Here is a 25,044-nt window from a genome sequence, read left to right on the forward strand (position 1 = left end):
TCTTGAGGCAGCAAGAAAACGCTCTTCCGCTCCTAGCACCATTGCGTCAAGACAACGCGCTGCCTGCGGCGGCGGTGCGTGGATATCAGCATTAGGCCCCACCACCGCGACGGGCTCCAGTGACCACAGCAGGCTGCCGAGTGATACGTCTCCGTCGTATTTACTTTTCCAAACACTTTTTCCCTTGTTTTGGACTCTAACTTGTATGATTTGAATGGAACTAACCCGGACTGACGCTGTTTTCAGCAGTATTGCCATGATGTTGTTTTATGTGCAGAAAACAAAAGTTCTCGGAATGACCTGAAACTCCACGGAATATCTTACAATAAATAATAAAAAATCCTTGCCAAAGATGAAGACCAGGGGGCCCACACCCTTACCACGAGGGTGGGGGCGCCCCCCCTAGGGCGCGCCCCCTACCTCGTGGGCCCCCTAGAGACCTCCCGACTCCAACTCCAACTCTATATAACTGCTTTCGGGGAGAAAAAATAGGATAGAAGAAATCATCACGTTTTACGATATGGAGCCGCCGCCAAGCCCTAAAACGTCTCGGGAGGGTTGATCTGGAGTCCGTTCGGGGCTCCGGAGAGGGGGATTCGTCACTGTCGTCATCATCAACCATCCTCCATCACCAATTTCATGATGCTCACCGCCGTGCGTGAGTAATTCCACCGTAGGCTTGCTAGACGGTGATGGGTTGGATGAGATTCACCATGTAATCGAGTTAGTTTTGTTAGGGTTTGATCCCTAGTATCCACTATGTTCTGAGATTGATGTTGCTATGACTTTGATATGCTTAATGCTTGTCACTAGGGCCCGAGTGCCATGATTTCAGATCTAAACCTAATATGTTTTCATCAATATATGAGAGTTCTAGATCCTATCTTGCAAGTCTATAGTCACCTATTATGTGTTATGATCCGTTAACCCCGAAGTGACAATAATTGGGATACTTACCGGTGATGACCGTAGTTTGAGGAGTTCATGTATTCACTATGTGCTAATGCTTTGTTCCGGTTCTCTATTAAAATGAGGCCTTAATATCCCTTAGTTTCCATTAGGACCCCGCTGCCACGAGAGGATCGGACAAAATATGTCATGCAAGTTCTTTTCCATAAGCATGTATGACTATATTCGGAATACATGCCTACATTACATTGACGAATTGGAGCTAGTTCTGTGTCACCCTATGTTATGACTGTTACATGATGAACCGCATCCGGCATAATTATCCATCATTGATCCAATGCCTACGAGCTTTCCATATACTGGTTTACGCTTATTTACTTTCCCGTTGCTATTGTTACAATCACTACAAAATACCAAAAACATTACTTTGCTTTCATTACTCTTTTGTTACTGTTACCATCACTATCTTATTACTTTGCCACTAAACACTTTGCTGCAGATACTAAGTTTCCATGTGTGGTTGAATTGATAACTCAGCTGCTAATACTTGAGAATATTCTTTGGCTCCCCTTGTGTCGAATCAATAAATTTGGGTTGAATACTCTACCCTCGAAAGCTGTTAAGATCCCCTATACTTGTGGGTTATCAAGACTAATTTCTGGCGCCGTTGCCGTGGAGCATAGCTCTATTCTTTGAGTCACTTGGGATTTATATCTGCTGGATACTATGAAGAATTTGAAAGACGCTAAGACAACTATTTATCCTTCAACTACGAGGGGAGGTAAGGAACTGCCATCTAGCTCTGCACTTGATTCACCTTCTGCTATGAGTAAGCTTGCAACACCTAAACCTGCTTCTGCTATTCGTTCTAATATGTAGCATGTTATTGATGATGCTACTTCTGCTATGCATGATACTTATGATGAAACTACCTCTATGCCTGATACTACTATGCCACTTAATGATTTTCTCGAGGAACGACTTGCTAGGGCTAGAGAGATTGAAAATATTGAATCTGACTATGAAGATGAAAGTGATGATGAAGAATCACTTGCTATTCCTGAGGGTTATTTATTTGATCAAGATGCTTCTTTAGATACTTTAGCTTGCAAAGACAGACATGAACTCAAAAGGTTATTAGCTAAATGGAATAAGCAATCTCTAAATGCTAGGACGAGAACTGACCCTGCTTTTGCTACTTCACCTATTTGTGTTGCTGATAAGGATTATGAATTCTTTGTTGATCCTGATATAATTACTTTGGTTGAATCTGATCCTTTTCATGGCTATGAATCTGAAACAGCTGTAGCACATCTTACTAAATTAAATGATATAGCTACCCTGTTCACTAATGATGAGAGATCTCACTACTTTTATATCCATAAAATATTTCCGTTCTCATTAAAGGGTGATGCTAATATATGGTTTAATTCTCTTGATCCTGGTTGTGTGCGTAGTCCCCAGGATATGATTTACTACTTCTCTGCTAAATATTCCCCTACTCATAAGAAACAAGCTGCTTTAAAGGAAATATACAACTTTGTGCAAATTAAAGAAGAGAGTCTCCCACAAGCTTGGGGGAGGCTTCTCAAGTTACTTAATGCTTTGCCTGATCATCCTCTTAAGAAAAATAAAATACTTGATATCTCTTATAATGGACTAACTGATGCTTCCAGAGATTACCTGGATAGTTGTGCTGGTTCTCTTTTCAGGGAAAGAACACCGGATGAAGCTGAAATCTTATTGAATAATATGTTGACAAATGAAAATAATTGGGCACTTCCTGAGCCAGCTCCTGCTCCAATTAATGATCCTATTCCTAAACCAACTCCGAAGAAGAGGGGTATTCTATTTCTTAGTCCTGAAGATATGCAAGAGGCAAAGAAATCTATGAAAGAAAAAGGTATTAAAGCTGAAGATGTTAAGAATTTACCTCCTATTGAAGAAATACATGGTCTTAATTTACCACCTATTGAAGAAACATATGATCTTAATACTTTATTTATTGATGAACCTTCAGACCCGATAACCCACACAGGTAGTAAAGGTAAATTCTCTCTATAGATATGATAAAGTGAAATCCCATTTACTAAGTTTGCTAGCCCATGCTTAGATGAGTTTGATAAATTTATGGTTAAGCAAGAAGACTTCAATGCTTATTTTGGTAGACAATTGAAATACAATTCAAATATGCTTGAACACTTGGGTGATTATCTGGCTAATGTCAAAGGTGAACTTAAACTTATTAGTAAACATGCTTCTATGGTTACCACTCAAGTAGAATAAGTACTTAAGGCTCAAAATGATTTGCTCAATGAATTGAATAGTAAGAATAATGATAATGTTGTTAGAGTTATGACCAGAGGTGGTAGAATGACTTAGGAACCTTTGTATCCTGAAGGCCACCCTAAGAGAATTGAGCAAGATCCTTAGAGAAATAATATAGATGCACCTAGTCCTTATAAAAGGAAGAAAAAGAAAAATGATAGGACTTTGCATGCTTCGAGTGAACCTATTGCTCAACCACCTGAGAATACAAATGATATTTCTATTTCTGATGCTGAAACTCAATCTGGTAATGAACCTGAAACTAGTGATAATGTTAATAATAATGTTCATGATAATGCTCAACCTAGTAATGATAATGATGTAGAAATTGAACCTGCTGTTGATCTTGATAACCCACAATCAAAGAATCAATTTATGATAAGAAAGACTTTGTTGCTAGGAAACATGGTAAAGAAAGAGAACCATGGGTTCAGAAACCCATGCCTTTTCCTCCCAAACCATCCAAGAAAAAGGATGATGAGGATTTTGAGCGCTTTGCTGAAATGATTAGACCTATCTTTTTGCGTATGCGATTAACTGATATGCTCAAAATGAATCCTTATGCTAAGTATATGAAAGAATTGTTACAAATAAGAGAAAGATACCGGAAGCTGAAATTTCCACCATGCTTGCTAATTATACTTTTAAGGGTGGAATACCAAAGAAACTTGGAGATCCAGGAGTACCCACTATACCATGCTCCATTAAAAGAAACTATGTTAAAACTGCTTTATGTGATCTTGGAGCCGGTGTTAGTGTTATGCCTCTCTCTTTATATCATAGACTTGATTTGAATAAGTTGACACCTACTGAAATATCTTTGCAAATGGCTGATAAATCAACTGCTATACCTGTCGGTATTTGTGAGGATGTGCCTGTTGTAGTTGCAAACGTTACTATTTTAATGGACTTTGTTATTCTTGATATTCCCGAGGACGATAGTATGTCTATTATTCTTGGAAGACCCTTTTTGAATACTGCAGGGGCTGTTATTGATTGCACTAAAGGCAATGTCACTTTTCATGTTAATGGTAATGAGCATACGGTACACTTTCCGAGGAAACAACGTCAAGTTCATAGTATCAATTCTATGGGAAAAATTCCATCGATTATATTTGGAGGTTTTGAATTTCCTCTTCCTACTGTCAAGAAGAAATATGATATTCTTATTATTGGGGATGTGCATATCCCCGTTGAGGTAACATAGTGTTATTCAAAATTTCTCCGGTTCCATGTTATTCAGAATGAGTTCGTTAACAAGACCTGATCAACCTTATTAGTGGATTCCTTTTGATGAGCATGAGATGGATGAAACTAGAAGGCACAACCTTATGTACCCTCCTTTTACTTTCTGTTATTTATATTAAATAAAATAAAAATAAGTATTTTCCGTGTGTTATCTGAATTATCCGTGCAATATAAAAATACCTCGAAAATAAAAGTTCTCCAAATGCCCTGAAATTTAAATATGTTTTTTCTGGAATATTTGAGAATATTTGGCACTGAGAACACAACACGGGGGGCATCCACCTGGCCACGAGGGTGGAGGGCGCGCCCTACCCCCCTGGGCACGCCTCCCTGCCTCGTGGGCCCACGGTGGCCCCCCTCCACTTATTCCTGCACCTGCACACTCCTTCTTCCTCCCACAAACATGAATATCCAGCTCAAACCCGAGTCCAAGCTCATTTTGCTGCCATTTTCGATCGCCTTGCTCAAAGCACCTCTCACAAAACTGCTTGGGGAGATTGTTCCTTGGTATGTGACTCCTCCATTGGTCCAATTAAGTTTTTGTTCTAGTGCTTTATTCATTGCAAATTTGTGTTGCCTAGATGACTATGTTCTTGAGCTTGCATGTCAAATTTATATGGTCAAAAGTAGTTCTAATGCATGATATAGGCTCTAGGCACTTGTAGGAGTTGTTGCTATCAATTTTGTTGAGCTTGGTTCACTTTTATTTGAAGTTACTAAAAATTTCAGAATTTTTCAGAGAATAATGAAGAGATTTTTGAGGGGCTCATCGAGCCGAAGCTCGAAGGAAACGCAAAATGAAGAAGCAAAGAAGCCCAAATATAATCTGCCTCGCACCACGGAGGTCAGACCGTGTGAATGGCCCTCCGATGATTTCTTGAGAGCAGCCGAGATTTATGATGATTTTTATGAATTGGCTGAGAATGCAGGCCTCACCGCCTTCCTCCACGACCAACGCGACCAGTATCTACTCACCAATATCTTTGTGCAAAACTTTCATTTCCATTCTAGGAGCTCACCACCTACGGTGGAGTTTTATTTATATGATGAGCATAAGGAGATGTCACTTTATGATTTTTGTCGGGTTTGTTTGGTCCCTTTCGAGGGCACAACAGAGGAAACTGTGGAAGCCTTAGTGTTCCTGATATTATTATTTTTTCCACGGTTTATTCAGTGATAACTCTGTTAGTATGGGCGGTATTATTGCTAAACGGTTAAGTCTGAACCGTACAAAGGGCCCCATCTTTGGAGGCATCTATGCTTCATGCCTAGCTGCACATTTTAACATACCTATTAGGCATTATGAGAAGGAAGAAAAATTGCTACCTCGTGTTTATTTAGATTATAAAAGTATGGTGGCACATGATTTTATTGTTAAGAATAGGGCAGGAGAGCTTAAATATCAATTGTTCTTTAATAAACATCATCCTGAGACTATTACCTTGCCTGCTCCTGCTTTGTTTGATTTGACTGTAGGCAAGTACCTTGTTCTGTTGACGGCTATCCACGCCTACCGGAACCCTACACAAGCCGTGGCCATAAACCAACTTAGGCCAAAAGCCTAAGCTTGGGGGAGTACGTATTTCTCACCAACATTACATTTATGTTCACACACACTCATTGCTAGATGTCGGTGCTCATACTTTTTCATTGCATCATCCATGCTAGTTTATTTCCTTTTATGCTTTCTTCTTGTGTGTTTAATAAACCTTAAGAAAAACCAAAAAAATTAGTTGTAGCTTTTAATTAATTTACTTTCCATGCTTGTAGTAGTAATTAAAAAGAAAACCCAAAAATATTTCATGTTCTTCTTTTGCTTATTGGGAGCTTTCCCGTGTAAATAGTTTTATATCTTTTCTTTTCTTTGGGGGTCATTAGGAGAAGACTGCGGTGTCAAAACCGGCGGATCTTGGGTAGGGGGTCCTGAACTGTGCGTCTAAGGAGGATGGTAACAGGAGGCAGGGAACATCATGTTTTACCCAGGTTCGGCCCTCTTGATGGAGGTAAAACCCTACGTCCTGCTTAATTTATTCTTGATGATATGAGTATTACAAGAGTTGATCTACCCCGAGATCAGAGAGGCTAAACCGTAGAAGGTAGCCTATGGTATGATTGTACGTTGTCCTATGGACTAAACCCTCCGGTTTATATAGACACCGGAAAGGGCTAGGGTTACACAAGGTCAGTTACAAAGGAGGAGATATACATATCTGTATTCCCTAGCTTGCCTTCCACGCCAAGTAGAGTCCCATCCGGACATGAGACGAAGTCTTCAATCTTGTATCTTCATAGTCTAACAGTCTGGCCAAAGGATATAGTCCGGCTGTCCGGAGACCCCCTAATCCAGGACTCCCTCAGTAGCCCCTGACCAGGCTTCAATCACGATGAGTCCGGCGTGCAGTATTGTCTTCGGCATTGCAAGGCGGGTTCCTCCTCCGAATACACCACGGAAGAATTTGAATACAAGGATAGTGTCCGACCCTGCAAAGCAAGTTCCACATACCACCGTAGAGAGAATAATATTTCCACAAATCTAATCTGCTAACTTGTTTTGGCAACATGACATTATGCTATGGCCCGGTGATTATTCGAACCGTTTCCTTTAACTAGCCCCGCACATAACGCGAGGCAGTTTTTTGACACGTCTTGTCAAAGCAGAGATCGTGTCCCCCTTATTACAGGATTCTCATCAATATGGGCGTGGGTAACCCAACTGCGCCATCGATTACGGCGCTTCGGGGACAAGCGAGTTTCACCAGGCTAGTGGGGGCGCATAGTTTCGGCCGCCCTTATAAAGGGACAAGGTTTAACCTTTTTCTACCCACGCCTTCTTCCTGCTTGCTCATCCACTCTTGCGCACTCGAGCTCCAACGCCCAAGCCCAAATCCTTCCCCTCAATCTTCTCCAATCATGTCCGGAGCGGGAGGTAAATGGATGGCTTCCTCCGTTACGGAGGGACATATCAAGAAGCTGCGCGGAGCCGGATACTTGGCCGCGAATATCGCGCATCGGCTGCCCGCTGCGGGGCAGATTGTTCCTACCCCCGAACCTAATGAGAGGGTAGTTTTCCTCCACCACTTCCTCCGCAGACTTGGGTTTCCCCGCCATCCATTCGTCCGTGGTCTCATGTTCTACTACAGGCTGGACTTCCATGACCTGGCCCCAAACTTCATCCTCAACATTTCGGCGTTCATCATCGTGTGTGAGGCTTTCCTCCGCATCCGGCCCCACTTTGGCCTGTGGTTAAAGACCTTCAATATCAAGCCGAAGGTAGTGGGCGGCCAACAAGCAGAATGCGGTGGAGCCATGGTGGGCAAGATGCCCAACATTATATGGCTTGAAGGCTCCTTCGTGGAGACCATAAAGGGGTGGCAATCGGCATGGTTCTACATCACCGAGCCGCGCAATGCCAAATGGGTGGCTGCCCCCAAGTTTCAATCTGGAATCCCCACGCGGCTCACTTCCTGGAAAGAGAAGGGCCAGGCCTGGGGTTCATCGGTGGAGCTGGACGGACTCCAGAAATGTAGCCAGAATATGGCAAGCAAGAAGCGCAAGCTTGTCAACATAGTCCAGGTCATGCTCATCTGCCGGATCCTCCCATGTCAACAACGAGATTTCAACTTGTGGGAGTTTAACCCGGCCCAACACCAGACTCTGAGCAAGCTCTTCGACACGACGCGCAAGGATGTCTGGAAGGTGCTGTTCAAGGGCGCCGAGGTCCCTCCCTCCCTCACCGAGGACCGCGGGCTAAGCGCGAAGCGCCGAGCGCATTCGGTGAGTTCTATACATCTAGTAGGATATTTTATTTCCCCTAGCTTAATCATGTGCCGGATCTGATCTCCATGCCTTTGACAGGACTAGGTGGAGACGTCCGGTCAGATTAACTATCCAGCCCCTCTGCCCGAAGACACTGCGGATGCTCTCCTTACAGAGATGCTGACTACGACCCCTTATAAGGTGCCGGAGAAGACCAAGAAGCCCAAGGGAACCCGAAAGAGTTCCCGACGCCAGGTGTTATCAGACTCATCGTCCGATAACTCTGCGACACACTCCTCCCCCGAAGACAAGGAGGAATAAGAAGATGCTCCCCCTTCAGTTGGGGAAGACAAGAACAGGAAGGCCACCCCAACCGGGGGGCAAAGGGTCCAAGAAGGGAAGGACTCTCCTTCCGGACTATTCCACCACTGTCGCCGAAGGCGAAGACGAGTGGCTGCTCAGGTCCAAGCCCCTGGTGAAATTGTAAGTGTTCGGATGGCAGAATAACTCATAGCATACTTTGTAGCACTGCCTCTCCTAACGCCGAATTATGACTATGCAGACTGTCGCGAGCCCGTATCGACGTATCGTTGGACAGCTCCCTGGGATCATCGGATATGGATAGCGATCCACTTCCGACCGCCACCTCCCCTTTCCCTATGGACAACGCCGAGGTATTGTCTCAAGAGGCACCGGGCCGAGGGGAGACAGTCCCGGAGCCACCCCAAGGCGACCTTCCGGACTCCGGGAGGAGAGGGAGCAAGGCTCCCGAGGGCTCCGAGTTCGGCCCTCAGCCGAACACCGCGCCGGAACCCCCAGCGCTTCCGGACTCGAGCAGGCGGCCTCCTTCCAAAAGGGGCAAAGTGCCTGTGCCGGTGACCTCTTTCCATCCAGAGGCACCGGACAATCTGCTGGGAGCGCTTCGCAACGCTTCCATCGACGAAGAGCACCGCATTATTATGAGTGCGGTGGTCCAGAAGGTCCAGTCAGCCAAGAGCGGACTGACTGAAGCCTGTGCCAGCCTTCTAACAAGCTTTCAGGTAAGTTTTTTAAATATAGGGAAAATATTACCGCATAGACAGTAGCCCTTGATGCTCTGTTCGGTGTTCAAAAACAAAAGCCGAACAGAGGATCAAACAATATCGCAGGAGTCTAATATAAGTATGTCTATACGCGTATGCAGGCTTCGCAGTTGGCCTCTACCGCACTGACTGCGAAGGTCGCCGCACTGAAGGAGGACCTTAAAGGGTCCAAGGACGAGCTCGGCCTTGCCAAGAGGCAGCTCGAGGAGAACAAAGGTAAGTAGTACCTAGTCCATGTGTATGTATAAAAAGAATGCGATTGCAAAATGACAGGATCATCGTAAATTTGCCAGGGACCACGACCGAGGTGGTGACCCTGAAGTAAGCGTTATTCGAGGCCGAAAACAAAGCGGCCAAGGAGCGCACCAAGCGGGAGGGGCATGAGGCTCGGGTAGGCGAGGTGCAGCAAGAGCTCCACGCTCTCGTGACGAAGCACGAGGCGTTGGAGCTTGACTTGAATACGCGAGAGTCCGAGCTTCCTGCGGCCCTCGAGAGCGCAATGAGTGCCAAGGCCGAAGCCTAAAAGGCCCTCCAGGAGATTGATGTGATGTAGAAGATAGCAGCGGGTAAGGCATTCTATATGCAAAGCAAGCATGTGAAAGTGAATTACTTGTTACTTACCTTAATCCGGAGCTCTCCAGGATCATTCGCAGATTTGCCCCGCAGCGTGTCGGATGCCACCCAGTTTTACCAAGCCGAGGAGGGAAGCTCAACGGAGAAGCTGTTCTGGTCTCAGTATACTGGGACCGAACACCCGATGCCTCTGAGCGACCAGCTGAAGCAACTGGTCGAGCTGCACAAGGCGGCCGAACAGTCCATGAAGGGCTTTATAGTCTGGATGTGGCCTAGCGATGCCCTTCCCAACAGCTACTTCGGCCTGGTGAGGCGGCTTGTGGGTGTGTGCCCACGACTTGAAGTCATCGAGTGGTCTGTCTGCATCAAAGGTTCACGCCGGGCTTTCGCCCGTTGAAGGTGCAACGGGCCAAGATGGATGCTGTGAAGCTGGTGAAGGAAGGGCCACCGCAGGGCAAGGAGCATCGCCACCCCGAGATGTACTATGAGGGTGTCCTGAAGGGCGCTCGTCTCGTAGCGGACGAGTGTACGAAAGATATAATATTCGAGTAAACTCGCTCGTGCAATCCTGTATTTATGAAAACTTGTTCATATGCGCTATGCAACGCTTGTTTGAATTTAAAATATTACCTTCTGTTCGGCTGTTTATCAAATCTGAGAGATGGCTAGTCGTCAGCTTCTACCCCCACGCCACGAGTGCTGGGGTGTTCGGGATAAACCTGAGCACTCTTGTTCCCATTGTTGGGTCCTTCGAGGGAGGTGCTCAGCACAACGAACAAGGCAATAGGACTATAATGCGTTATCACTCTCACTTAGCCATAGAATTCTATAATTTTAAATTTCGGTGAAGCCCCTAGTATTCGGAAGGCTGAATTCGGGGCACGATACACGCCTTAAGTCGGACAGGGCCGACTCCTCACTCTAAGCGGCATAAGTCTTTAGGGACTCGAAAACCTCTCGAACAGCGACCAGTCTCTCGCCTTATCATGATAGTCAGTTTTAGCTTTCTCTACTAAGGTGCTTAGCCCAGCAGAACCAGGGCACAATCGTAGTAGTTCTCCCAGTGCTACCTTAGCCGATATAGCGGAACGTAAGGTACCAAAACATGGGAGCCGGGCAAACCCAACTATTGACCCAAGACATGATTCAGAGCTGATGCATATAATGCTATAAGTTCGGGGTGCCGCACTGTCGAAAGTGTTCGGACTTCTCATGTCGTATTATGGGGTATGCTTAAGCCCCTAGCGTATTGGCCGTACCAGAGTATACGGGTGCTGGATGTCATGAATGAATATATATATATATATAAGAAGAATGCAATAATAGTCTTAATGCTATGCATTTTTTATTCAAAAAGGTGCGTTAAAGCAGAATGATACAAGTAGTGCGATATGCAAAAAGTAGGACTGTTTGACATCTCCCTTCCAAGGGCAAGCTGGGGAATAGTATTAAAACAAATATTTCACTCGTTATCGTAATCCACCTAGGAGTTCTGTGGTGTGACGTAGCTTTCTGCCTCCTTGGTTGCTGCATCATGTGTTCGGCAATCACGCTGCGGGACAAGGTTTCTGGAGATTAAAGTCCTGAAAGAGAAAAATAACAAAGCGGGAAGCCCCTAGTGCGGTTTAAGCCGCGACTTGGGGCGTGCCGCCATCATGCCCCCTCCCCGCGTGTGCCCATGGTATTTTTAATGCGTAATTCTGTACGCGTGGCACGGATTTCGCCGTGTGGCTGTGGCCGGGGTGGGGGCCGCATTGCTATGCGAGCTCGGGACGTGCCAGGCGGTCGAGTTGCCGATTACTCCGGGCGTGCTTGAAGTTGTCCGGGTCCTTAATCGCCGAACTAGTGGATTGCCTTAAGAGGCTGCTTTGCGCTTCTGTTGCGAGGGCCGCAGTGTGCTCCTCCGTGCGGAGAGAGCGCTCTATGTTTCCATTGACTGTGATGACCCCCCGAGGCCCTGGCATCTTGAGCTTGAGATATGCATAATGCGGTACCACATTGAATCTTGCAAATGCGGTTCGCCCGAGCAGTGCATGGTAGCCACTGTGGAACGGGACTATGTCGAAGATTAACTCTTCGCTTCGGAAGTTATCCATAGATCCGAAGACCACTTCCAGTGTGACTGAGCCTGTGCAATGGGACTCTACACCTGGTATGACGGCTTTAAAGGTCGTTTTAGTGGGTTTGATCCTTGAGGGGTCTATATCCATTTTGTGCACTGTGTCCTGATAAAGCAGGTTCGGGCTGCTGCCACCGTCCATTAGGACTCGAGTGAGGTGAAATTCGTCAATGATTGGGTCTAGGACCAGTGCGGCGAATCCGCCATGACGGATGCTAGTGGGGTGGTCCCTGCGATCAAAGGTGATCAGACAGGAGGACCATGGGTTGAACTTGGGGGCGACTGGCTCCAACGCATATACGTCCCTGAGCGCACGCTTCCGCTCCCTCTTGGGGATGTGGGTTGCGTATATCATGTTCACTGTCCGCACTTGTGGGGGGAACCTCTTCTGTCCTCCGGTGTTCGGCTGCCGGGGCTCCTCCTCGCCATTGTTATGTGACCCCTTATCTTTGTTTTCAGCATTTAACTTGCCGGCCTGCTTGAACACCCAACAGTCCCTGTTGGTGTGGTTGGCTGGCTTGTCGGGGGTGCCGTGTATTTGACATGAGCGATCGAGTATACGATCCAAACTGGATGGGCCCGGAATGCTTCTTTTGAATGGCTTTTTCCGCTGACCGGGTTCAGAGCCTTTGAATCCGGCATTGACTGCCGTATCCTCGGTATTGTCGATGTTACTGCGGCGCTTATGCTTGTTGCGACGTGACCTGCCATTGTCGTCCTTCGTATCTGAAGTACCATGGTTCTTCGGTATGTTATTACTGCGAGCCAACCAACTGTCTTCTCCCATGCAAAAGCGGGTCATGAGTGTCATGAGGGCTGCCATAGATTTCGGCTTTTCCTGACCAAGGTGCTGGGCTAGCCGCTCATCGTGGATGTTGTGCTTGAAAGCTGCTAGGGCCTCTACATTCGGACAGTCAATGATTTGATTTTTCTTTGTTAGGAACCATGTCCAGAATTGCCTGGCCGAATCCTCTGGCTGCTGAATTATGTGGCTCAAGTCATCGGCATCTGGTGGTCGTACATAAGTGCCCTGAAAGTTGTCGAGGAATGCGGCTTCCAGATCTTCCCAACAGCTAATGGACTCTGCTGGCAAGCTGTTGAGCCAATGTCGAGCTGGTCCTTTAAGTTTGAGTGGGAGGTATTTGATGGCGTGTAGGTCATCACCGCGAGCCATGTGAATGTGCAAGAGGAAATCCTCGATCCACACCGCAGGATCTGTTGTGCCGTCGTATGATTCTATATTTACGAGTTTGAAACCCTCTGGGATTTGATGATCCATTACTTCGTTTGTGAAGCATAAGGGGTGTGCGGTGCCTCTGTACTGGGCTATATCGCGATGCAGCTCGAATGAGTCTTGTCTGCTGTGTTCGGCCCGGCCGGACTTACTTTTGCTATATCCAGCGTGACGATTCTCGTCTCGCATATTGGCGCGCCCTCTTGATCCATAGATCGATCTTGCATGTTTTGCTTTGTCCTACAATACTTCTCACAGGTCTGGCGTATTTCCCCCTGCCTTTTTATTTGAATGACGTCGGGGTGCGGGCTGAGCTTTTGGCTGGAATGTCTCTCTGTCGCGGCCACGAGGTGGCCGATCAGCCGCGTCATACACCGGGGATGTAGGTTTCGGTGCTTCCTCCTCTAGTTGGGGTAGCAACCTGCACTTTGGGTAACTCTTGGAGGGGCGTTCGAGTTTATACTCCTCGGCTGCCAGGACTTCAGTCCATCTATCAGCTAGCAGATCTTGATCAGCTTGAAGTTGTTGCTACTTTTTCTTAAGACTATTTGTTGTGGCTATAAGCCTGTGTTTGAAGCGCTCTTGTTCGATGAGATCCTTTGGCACGGCGAATTCGTCATCGCCGAGGCTTGCCTCGTCTTCGGAGGGAGGCATGTAATTATCATCCTCCGCCTCTCCATTTGCCGCTCTCTCAGGAGAGCTGGCTCCTCCATCCTCCTTCTCTAAATCTTGCTGGAGGGGATTGTTGTTGTCTTCGGCACTGTCCAGAGTGCTATTATCTCCGGTGTCGGTATCACCACTTTTGCCTTGGCGGGACTTAGAGCGGTGCCACTGACGCTGATGCTTGGGTTGCTTCTTGGAGGGGTCATCCTCCGTTGTCTTGTTGCCATTGCCTTCTTTGGGTGTGTCCACCATGTATATATCGTATGATGAGGTGGCTGTCCAGTGCCCTGTGGGCAGTGATTCCTCTTCGACTCCCGTATCGTCGTCCATACCGTCGATTTCTTCGGAGTCAAAGTCGAGCATGTCGGCTAAGTCATCGACAGTGGCTACTAAGTGGGTGGTGGGTGGGCGGTGAATTTCTTCGTCATCCGCATCCCAATCCTGCCGAACATAGTTCGGCCAGGACTCTCCTAACAAGGAGAGAGACCTTAATGAGTTCAGTATGTCACCGAAAGGCGAGTGCTGAAAGATATCCGCAGAGGTGAACTCCATGATCGGCGCCCAGTTGGATTCGACAGGCACGGGTGCATGCGGTTCGGAGTCTGTGGCTGGAGAAGGATCCGGCAGTTTGGCAACACGGCTCTCGTGAAGGGTAAGGTCGATATTCGGCTCGATCGCCGCTGATGGTATGGCCTCCGTGATGGGGTCCATCCACCCATCCATGGATGGCACAACTGGCTCCGAATTGAGGCTCGCAGCGGCTGCCGGTGCGATCTCCTGAATACGGTCCGATGATACAGCTAAATCGTACTCATCGTGACCGCACGGCACACAAGGCAGGGGCTCGAATCCGTCGAAGATCAAGTCTCCGCGGATGTCAGACGTGTAGTTTAAGCTCCCAAACCTGACCTGGTGGCCAAGGGCGTAACTTTCGATCTGCTCTAGATGGCCAAGCGAGTTGGCCCGCAGTGCGAAGCTGCCGAACACAAATATCTATCCGAGGAGAAAAGTCTCACCCTGGACTGCATCGCTATCGATGATCGTAGGAGCCATCAAGCCTAACAGCGACGACACAGAGGAACACTTAATTAAAGCACCAATGTCAGTGTCAAAACTGGCGGATCTCGGCTAGGGGGTCCCGAACTGTGCGTCTAAGGCAGATGGTAACAGGAGGCAGGGAACACGATGTTTTAACCAGGTTCGGGCCCTCTTGATGGAGGTAAAACCCAACGTCCTGCTTGATTTATTCTTGATGATATGAGTATTACAAAATTTGATCTACCCTGAGATCGGAGAAGCTAAACCCTAGAAGCTAGCCTATGGTATGATTGTATGTTGTCCTACAGACTAAACCCTCCGGTTTATATAGACACCAGAAAGGGCTAGGGTTACACAAGGTCGGTTACACAAGGTCGGTTACAAAGGAGGAGATATACATATCCGTATTGCCTAGCTTGCCTTCCACGCCAAGTAGAGTCCCATCCGGACATGAGACGAAGTCTTCAATCTTGCATCTTCATAGTCTAACAGTCCGGCTGTCCGGAGACCCCCTAATCCAGGACTCCCTCAAAGACCATGATTAAATTGTTGAAATGGCTCTTATATCGATTATTGTTGATTTAACCAAGAGCCCATATTGCTTTGTCTTCTCCTATTTATTGAATGCTCACAGATTCCAGCTTAGTCCAATGCATGTGCACTCTTATTATTATTCACATCGTTCAGTCGTGCAAGTGAAAGGCAATTATGATGATATATGATGGACTGACTGAGATGAGAAAAGCTGGTATGAACTCGACCTCTTTTGTTTTTGTAAATATGATGAGTTCATCGTTCTTGATTCAACTTGTTATGAATAAACATGTTTGCAATGACAATTAGAAATCACAGTTGCTTGTGCCATGCTTGATTAGCTATGAGTTATAATGGTTTACCTTGCGTGCCAACATGCTATTAAAATGGTTATGATGTGGTATGATAGGGTCGTATCCTCCTCTGAATGATTTAAGTGACTTGACTTGGCACATGTTCACGCATGTAGTTGAATCAAATCAACATAGCCTTCACGATATTTATGTTCATGGTGGATTATATCCTACTCATGCTTGCATCCAATGTTTATTAATTTTAATGCATGTACATGGCCGTTGTCGCTCTCTATTGGTCGCTTCCCAGTCTTTTGCTAGCCTTCACCTGTACTAAGCGGGAATACTGCTTGTGCATCCAAATCCCTTAAACCCCAAAGTTATTCCAGATGAGTCCACTATACCTTCCTATATGCAGTATCTACCTGCTGTTCCAAGTAAATTTGTATGTGCCAAACTCTAAACCTTCAAATAATCATCTTGTTTTGTATGCTCGAATAGCTCATGTATCAACTAGGGCAGTCTGTATCTTCCATGTTAGGCGGGTTATTCTCAAGAGGAGTGGACTCCGCTCCTCACTCACGAGATAAATGGCTGGTCACTGGGATGCCCAGTCCCATGCTTTATGCAAACTAAATCAAAAATAATTGCAAACAAAACTCCCCCTGGGACCTGATGTATGTTGGAGGCACTCGTTGTTTCGAGCAAGCCATGGATTGATGTTTGTTGGTGGAGGGGGAGTATAAACTTTACCATTTTGTTTGGGAACCGCCTATAATGTGTGTAGCATGAAAGATATCGCCATCTCTTGGTTTTTATGTTGACAATGAAAGTATACCGCTCAAAATGTTATTCCCCTCTATTTCAAAACCGATCTCTGGTACCTCTACAAATCCCTGCTTCCCTCTACGAAGGGCCTATCTATTTACTTGTATGTTTTGTCATCACCCTCTTATTAAAAAGCACCAGTTGGAGAGCACCGCTATCATTTGCATTCATTACTGTTAATTTACATTGGGTGTGACTATGATTGGATCTCTTTTACCATGAATTACAATGTCTAGTCAGTCCTTAATCTTTAAAGGTGCTCTGCATTTATGTTTTGCGGTCTCAGAAAGGGCAAGCGAGATACCATCTTGTTATATCATATTATGATTGTTTTGAGAAAGTGTTGTCATCCGAGATTTATTATTATGGCTTGCTAGTTGATTATGTTATTGATATGAGTAATCATGAGACCTGAGAATTATTGCAAATGTGGTTAGTTATAATCTTTGCTGAAAACTTGAATGCTAGCTTGACATATTTACAACAACAAGAGCAAACAGAGTTTGTAAAAGTTTTTCTTTATTTCTTTCAGTTTGTCAACTGAACTGCTTGAGGACAAGCAAGGGTTCAAGCTTGGGGGAGTTGATACGTCTTCGTCGTATCTACTTTTCCACTTTTGCCCTTGTTTTGGACTCTAACTTGTATGATTTGAATGGAACTAACCTGGATTGACGCTGTTTTCAGCAGAATTGCCATGATGTTGTTTTATGTGCAGAAAACAGAAGTTCTCGGAATAACCTGAAACTCCACGGAATATCTTACAATAAATAATAAAAAATCCTCGCCAAAGATGAAGAACAGGGGGCCCACACCCCTAGGGCGCGCCCCCTACCTCGTGGGCCCCCAGGAGACCTCCCGACTCCAACTCCAACTCTATATAACTACTTTTGGGGAGAGAAAAATAGGAGAGAAGAAATCATTGCATTTTACGATACGGAGCCACCGCCAAGCCCTAAAACCTCTCGGGAGGGCTGATCTAGAGTCCGTTCAGGGCTCCGGAGAGGGGGATTCGTCACCGTCATGATCATTAACCATCCTCCATCACCAATTTCATGATGCTCACCGCAGTGCATGAGTAATTCCATCATAGGCTTGCTGGACGGTGATGGGTTGGATGAGATTCACCATGTAATCGAGTTAGTTTTGTTAGGGTTTGATCCCTAGTATCCACTATGTTCTGAGATTGATGTTGCTATGACTTTGCTATGCTTAATGCTTGTCACTAGGTCCCGAGTGCCATGATTTCAGATCTGAACCTAATAAGTTTTCATCAATATATGAGAGTTCTAGATCCTATCTTGCAAGTCTATAGTCACCTATTATGTGTTATGATCCATTAACCCCGAAGTGAAAATAATCGGGATACTTACCGGTGATGACCGTAGTTTGAGGAGTTCATGTATTCACTATGTGCTAATGCTTTGTTCCGGTTCTCTATTAAAAGGAGGCCTTAATATCCCTTAGTTTCCATTAGGACTCCGCTGCCACGGGAGGGTAGGACAAAAGATGTCATGCAAATTCTTTTCCATAAGCACATATGACTATATTCGGAATACATGCCTACATTACATTAACGAATTGGAGCTAGTTCTGTGTCACCCTATGTTATGACTGTTACATGAGGAACCGCATCCGCCATAATTATCCATCATTGATCCAATGCCTACGAGCTTTCCATATACTGGTTTACGCTTATTTACTTTCCCGTTGCTATTGTTACAATCACTACAAAATACCAAAAACGTTACTTTGCTTTCATTACTCTTTTGTTACCGTTACCATCACTATCATATTACTTTGCTACTAAACACTTTGTTGTAGATACTAAGTTTCTAGGTGTGGTTGAATTGACAACTCAGCTGCTAATACTTGAGAATATTCTTTCGCTCCCCTTGTGTCGAATCAATAAATTTGGGTTGAATACTCTACCCTCGAAAGCTGTTGCGATCCCCTATACTTGTGGGTTATCACCGAGCCTTTACTCCTGAGCTGCGCAACATCGTCTGTCCAGGCAAGTTCCAGCCAGACCTGCTTCCGGGCTACGACGGCACCCCCGACCCCGCGAAGTTCATGCAGCTCTATGAGCTGAGCATCGAGGCAGCCAACGGAGACGAGAAGATCATGGCGAACTAGTTTCCCATGGCCCTCAAGGATAGCGGGCGCTCGTGGCTCCTGAACTTTCCTGCGGGATCAATCTCCTCCTGGGACGAGATGCGCGAGCGTTTCAATGCCAACTTCCAAGGCACTCGCAACCGCCCACCAGCTGCAGGCGACCTGTGGCGCATCAAGCAACAACCAGGGGAAACCCTGCAGAAGTACATCCACCACTTCAACAGTGTTTTCCTCAAGATACCCAAGGTGACAGACGAGGCCATCATCTCCGCGTTCTCCGATGGCGTCCGCAACGTCAAGATGAAGGAAGAGCTCACCATCCACGAGGAGCTATACTCGGCCCTCGACATGTTTAACATGGCAACCAAGTGCGTGAGGGATGAGGAAGGGCGCCTTTCCCTCCTCGAGATCCCAGCTGCTGACTAGGAGGACAAGAAGGCAAAGATCAAGGACGTGAAGAGATGAAGCGCGGCCGCGACCACCCCGAATCATGCAGGGCCAACCACTCATTCTGCACCTTCCACAATGTTCACAGCCACAATACAAGTGACTGTCAGGAGCTCAGGGCCATCCGAGATGGGCACTTCGATCGACGCCCCGAGCGCAACGACCGAGGTTAGGGCCGAGGAGGTGGATGAAGTGGAGGATGCTCGGACGACCGCGGCCCCCGCCAGGAGTGGCGTGACCGGCCTCGTGAGGACTGCTGGTAGGACCAACCTCGCTAGGGCGCCTAGAGAGACCAGCCTCGTGAGGACCACCCTTAGGGCAACACTGGCCTCCCTCTGCTGCCACCACCACCAAGGAGAAACGACAACCACCATCAGGACGAGGGGGCTGGGGGCTTCCAGGAGCCACGCACCATTGCCTGCATCTTGGGTGGTGCTCAAGCCCCAGCCTCTCAGTGTGTCTTCAAGTAGATTGCTCGCGAGGTGAACGCGGCCCTTCACAGGCTCAAGGCCACGCATCCGCTCGGGATCAGTGTCCTGTCTGTTGAGACATTCGACAACCTTCAGGTGCAGTACGTTCAGCTATAGCCTACCAAGACTTTGTCATGAGTGACCGACGGCTCCACCACCCCGATAGGGCAGGTCCGTCTCCCTATCACCTTCGGCCAGCGTGACAACTACCATACCAAGCTCATCAACTTCGACGTCGCCCACATCTGCCTGCCGTACAATGCCATCGTAGGGTAGCCAGCCTTGGAAAAGTTTATGGCAGTGACCCACCACGGCTACAACGTCCTCAAGATGCCAGGGAGTGGCGGCGTCATCTCGGTCGCCTGCGAGGAAAGAGATGCGGTGTGCTCCCTCGAGCACGCTTACCAAGCTGCAGCGACCGAAGACCCCGACAATGAAGGCACCCTGTACCCTCCTGAGGCCAACGCCAAGAAGAAGAAGCAGCTACTCCGTCAAGGACCTCAGGAGGGCGGCGTCTCCAGCGGCACCACCTTAGGACCTGCGCCCGCAGATGGGGCACCTCCTTCCCTCGCATAGGAAGGTGCGTCCGGCGCCTCCTCGGGCTGGGCTCGGGGGCTCTCTTCTGGAGGGCCTCAGACCTAGCCATCGTCACGAGGGAGGCGCTCGGGCACCATGTGGAGGTGTGCTTCGCCACACGTTTTCCTCAAGAGGGCACAAGGCGTGGAACGCCTTGTGCTCAGGAGTTCATCACCAAGGCGATCCAGGAGCTTCAAGAGGCATGGACCATACGTGGTGACCGTCGCCCACCACCCAGCGCTGCTCCCCACCCTGGCAAGGGTGATGGGCTGTGCGTCTGCGTCGACATTCCAGGGCTCAATAGGGCCGCATCTCAGGGACGTTTCTGGCCTTCGCGCATTGGGCGGTGCGAGGGTCCCCCTCACAGCTATGTTCGCATGCCTCTCGGCCTGCCGAACGCGGCTGTCACCTTCCAGCGCCACCTGCAGAGCATTCTGGCGGCTCAGGATGCCAGGCATCACGCTATCCTCACGGAGATTGCGACAATTCTTCAAGAGGCACCTGGGCCTGCGGAGCCTCTCGAGGCTCATGACCCTGGCGGCTCGTGAGTAGAAACTTCTCAGGCGCGCATCTTTAGCTGCCCCGACACCACTCCAGCATGGTATCAGGTGACTCTTTCCAATTCATGCAGTGAGGGGCGCCCTTCGGGCAGCATTATCCCCAAGTTGCATGGGCTTGTCCCCGCAGCGTGTATCCTTTTGCATCTTTAGCTTACTCTATCGGGAGCACCTCACGGGCTGCATCATCCCCAGGCCGCCCGAGTTCGTCCCAGTGGCATGTATCGTTCTTGCATCTATCTGAACTAATTTGTCTCCTCGCATGAATTGCTCTATAATCACTACTCACCTGGTGCTTGCTCATCGCGGCCTCCCGCGCTGCTGATCGGTCACTTGCTTATCCCACAAAGGGATACTCACATGCTGGCACAGTGCTTGTGCTCGGGTCCGTCCCTACAACACTGATAAACCTGTGCGATCGAGTGCTACCTCTTGAGCATGCGTTGGTTTTTCCCTGTCAATCCCTTCACGGTCACTTGCAAGAGTGAGATCTGACAGAGATAATAATAATAATAAGATAAATATTTTTGGTGTTTTTATGATATAAATTGAAAGTAAAGATTGCAAAATAAAATAGATTGGAAACTTGTATGCTGGAAAATAGACCCGGGGGGCATAGGTTTCACTAGTGGCTTCTCTCAAGATAGCATAAGTATTATGGTGGGTGAACAAATTACTGTCGAGCAATTGATAGAAAAGCGAATAATTATGAGAATATCTAGGCATGATTATGTATATAGGCATCACGTTCATGAAAAGTAGAACGACTCATGCCTGCATCTACTACTATTACTCCACACATCAACCGCTATCCAGCATGCATCTAGAGTATTAAGTTCATAAGAACGGAGTAATGCTTTAAGCAAGATGACATGATGTAGAGGGATAAACTCATGCAATATGATATAAACCCCATCTTTTTATCCTCGATGGCAACAATACAATATGTGTCATTTCCCCTACTGTCACTGGGATCGAGCACCACAAGATTGAACCCAAAGCTAAGCACTTCTCCCATTGCAAGAAAGATCAATCCAGTAGGCCAAACCAGACTGATAATTCGAAGAGACTTGCAAAGATAACCAATCATACATAAAAGAATTCAGAGAAGAATCAAATATTGTTCATAAATAATCTTGATCATAAACCCACAATTCATCGGATCTCGACAAACACACCGCAAAATAAGATTTCATCGAATAGATCTCCAAGAGAATCGAGGAGAACTTTGTATTGAGATCCAAAGAGAGAGAAGAAGCCATCTAGCTAATAACTATGGACCTGAAGGTCTGAAGTAAACTACTCACACATCATCGGAGGGGCCATGGAGTTGATGTAGAGGCCCTCCATGATCAATGCCCCCTCCGGTGGAGCTCCGGAAAAGGCCCCAAGATGGGATCTCTTGGGTACAGAAGGTTGCGGCGGCGGAAATAGGGTTTCATGGTGCTCCTGGATGTTTTCGGGGTACGTAGGTATATATAGGAAGAAGAAGTAGGCCGGTGGAGCCACGAGGGCCCACGAGGGTGGAGGGCACGCCCAGGGGGGTAGGCATGCCCCCCTGCCTCGTGGCCTCCTTGTTGGTTCCTTGACGTCCACTCCAAGTCCTCTGGATCATGTTTGTTCCAAAAATCACGCTCCTAAAGGTTCATTCCGTTGGACTCCGTTTGATATTTCTTTTCTGCGAAACACTAAAATAGGCAAAAAACAACAATTTGGGCTGGGCCTCCGGTTAATAGGTTAGTCCCAAAAATAATATAGAAGTGTATAAATAAGCCCATTAAACATCCAAAATAGAATATATAATAGCATGGAACAATAAAGAATTATAGATACGTTGGAGACATATCAAGCATCCCCAAGCTTAATTCCTGCTTGTCCTCGAGTAGGTAAATGATAAAAATAGAATTTTTTATGTGGAATGCTTTCTAGAATATTCTTCAATGTATTTTTCTCTATTGTCGCATGAATGTTCAGATCCGAAAGATTCAAGATAATAGTTTATTGTTGAAATAAAAATAGTAATACTCCAAGTATGCTAATTAAGCAATTATGTCTTATCAAAATACCATAGCCAAAGAAAACTTATCTCTACAAAGTCATATAGTTTGGCCATGCTTCATTTTCATCACACAAAATGCTCCCATCATGCACAACCCCAATGACAAGCCAAGCAATTGTTTCATATTTAGCCTTTTCAAACTATTTCAACTTTTACACAATATATGAGCGCGAGCCATGGACATAGCACTATGGGTGGAATATAATATGATGATTAAGGTTGTGTGAGAAGGCAAAAAAGGGAGAAAGTCTCACATTGACGTGGCTAATCAATGGGCTATGGAGATGCCCAACGATTGGTGTCAATGCAAGGAGTAGGGATTGCCATGCAACGGATGCACTAGAGCTATAAATATATGAAAGCTCATCAAAGAAACTAAGTGGGTGTGCATCCAACTCGCTTGCTCACAAAGACCTAGGGCATTTGAGGAAGCCCATCACTGGAATATACAAGCCAAGTTCTATAATAAAAAATTCCCACTAGTAGATGAAAGTGACAAAATAAGAGACTCTCTATCATGAAGATCATGGTGCTACTTTGAAGCACAAATGTGGAAAAAGGATAGTAACATTGTCCCTTCTCTCTTTTTCTCTCATTTTTTATTTGGGCATTTTTTTTATTTTGGCCTCATTTCTTTTTTTTCGTCTGGAGTCTCATCCCGACTTGTGGGGGAATCATAGTCTCCATCATCCTTTCCTCAATGGAACAATGCTCTAATAATGATGAGCATCACACTTTTATTTTCTTACAACTCAAGAATTACAACTCGATACTTAGAACAAGATATGACTCTACGTGAATGCCTCTGGCGGTGTACCGGGATTGTGATGAATCAAGAGTGACATGTATGAAAAATTAAGCATGGTGACCTTGCCACAAATACGATGTCAACTACATCATCATGCAAAGCAATATGACAATGATGATGCGTGTCATAATAAATGGAACGGTGGAAAGTTGCATGGCAATATATCTCGGAATGGCTATGGAAATGCCATAATAGGTAGGTATGGTGGCTGTTTTGAGGAAGATATAAGGAGGCTTATGTGTGATAGAGCGTATCATATCACAGGGTTTGGATGCACCGACGAAGTTTGCACCAACTCTCAAGGTGAGAAAGGGCAATGGCACGGTACCGAAGAGGCTAGCAATGATGGAAGGGTGAGAGTGCGTATAATCCATGGACTCAACATTAGTCATAAAGAACTCGCATACTTATTGCAAAAATCTACAAGTCATCAAGACCAAGCAGTACGCGCATGCTCCTAGGGGGATAGATTGGTAGGAAAAGACCATCGCTCGTCCCCGACCGCCACTCATAAGGAAAGCAATCAAAGAACAACCCATGCTTCAAATTTGTCACATAACGTTTACCATACATGCATGCTATGGGACTTGCCAACTTCAACACAAGTATTCATCAATTTCACAATTACTCAACTAGCACACCCCTAATATTACCACCTTTATATCTCAAAACAATATATCAAGCATCCAACTTCTCTTAGCATTTAAAATTTATAACCAAAGTGAATTACCATGCTGTTCTAAAGGAATCTCAAAATGATATAAGTGAAGCATGAGAGATCAATTATTTCTATAAAATAGAACCACCACTCGTGCTCTAAAAGATATAAGCGAAGTACTAGAGCACAAATTATCCAACTCAAAAGATATAAGTGAAGCACATAGAGTATTATAATAAATTATAATTCATGTGTGTCTCTCCCAAAAGGTGTGTACAGCAAGGATGATTGTGGTAAACTAAAATGCAAAGCCTCAAATCATACAAGATGCTCCAAGCAAAACACATATCATGTGGCAAAAAAAATATAGCTCCAAGTAAAGTTACTGATGGACGAAGACGAAAGAGGGGATGCCTTCCGGGGCATCCCCAAGCTTAGGATTTTGGTTGTCCTTGGATTTTACCTTGGGGTTCCTTGGGCATCCCCAAGCTTAGGCTCTTGCCACTCCTTGTTCCATAATCCATCAAATCTTTACCCAAAACTTGAAAACTTCACAACACAAAACTTAAAAGAAAATCTTCGTGAGCTCCGTTAGTGAAAGAAAACAAACCACCCCACTTCAAGGTACTGTAATGAACTCATTCTTTATTTATATTGATGTTAAACCTACTTTATTCCAACTTTTCTATGGTTCATAAACTCTATTACTAGCCATAGATTCATCAAAATAAGCAAACAACACACGAAAAACA

This window comes from Triticum aestivum, chromosome 3A, assembly GCF_018294505.1.
Source record: "Triticum aestivum cultivar Chinese Spring chromosome 3A, IWGSC CS RefSeq v2.1, whole genome shotgun sequence".
In the NCBI taxonomy this organism is placed as follows: domain Eukaryota; kingdom Viridiplantae; phylum Streptophyta; class Magnoliopsida; order Poales; family Poaceae; genus Triticum; species Triticum aestivum.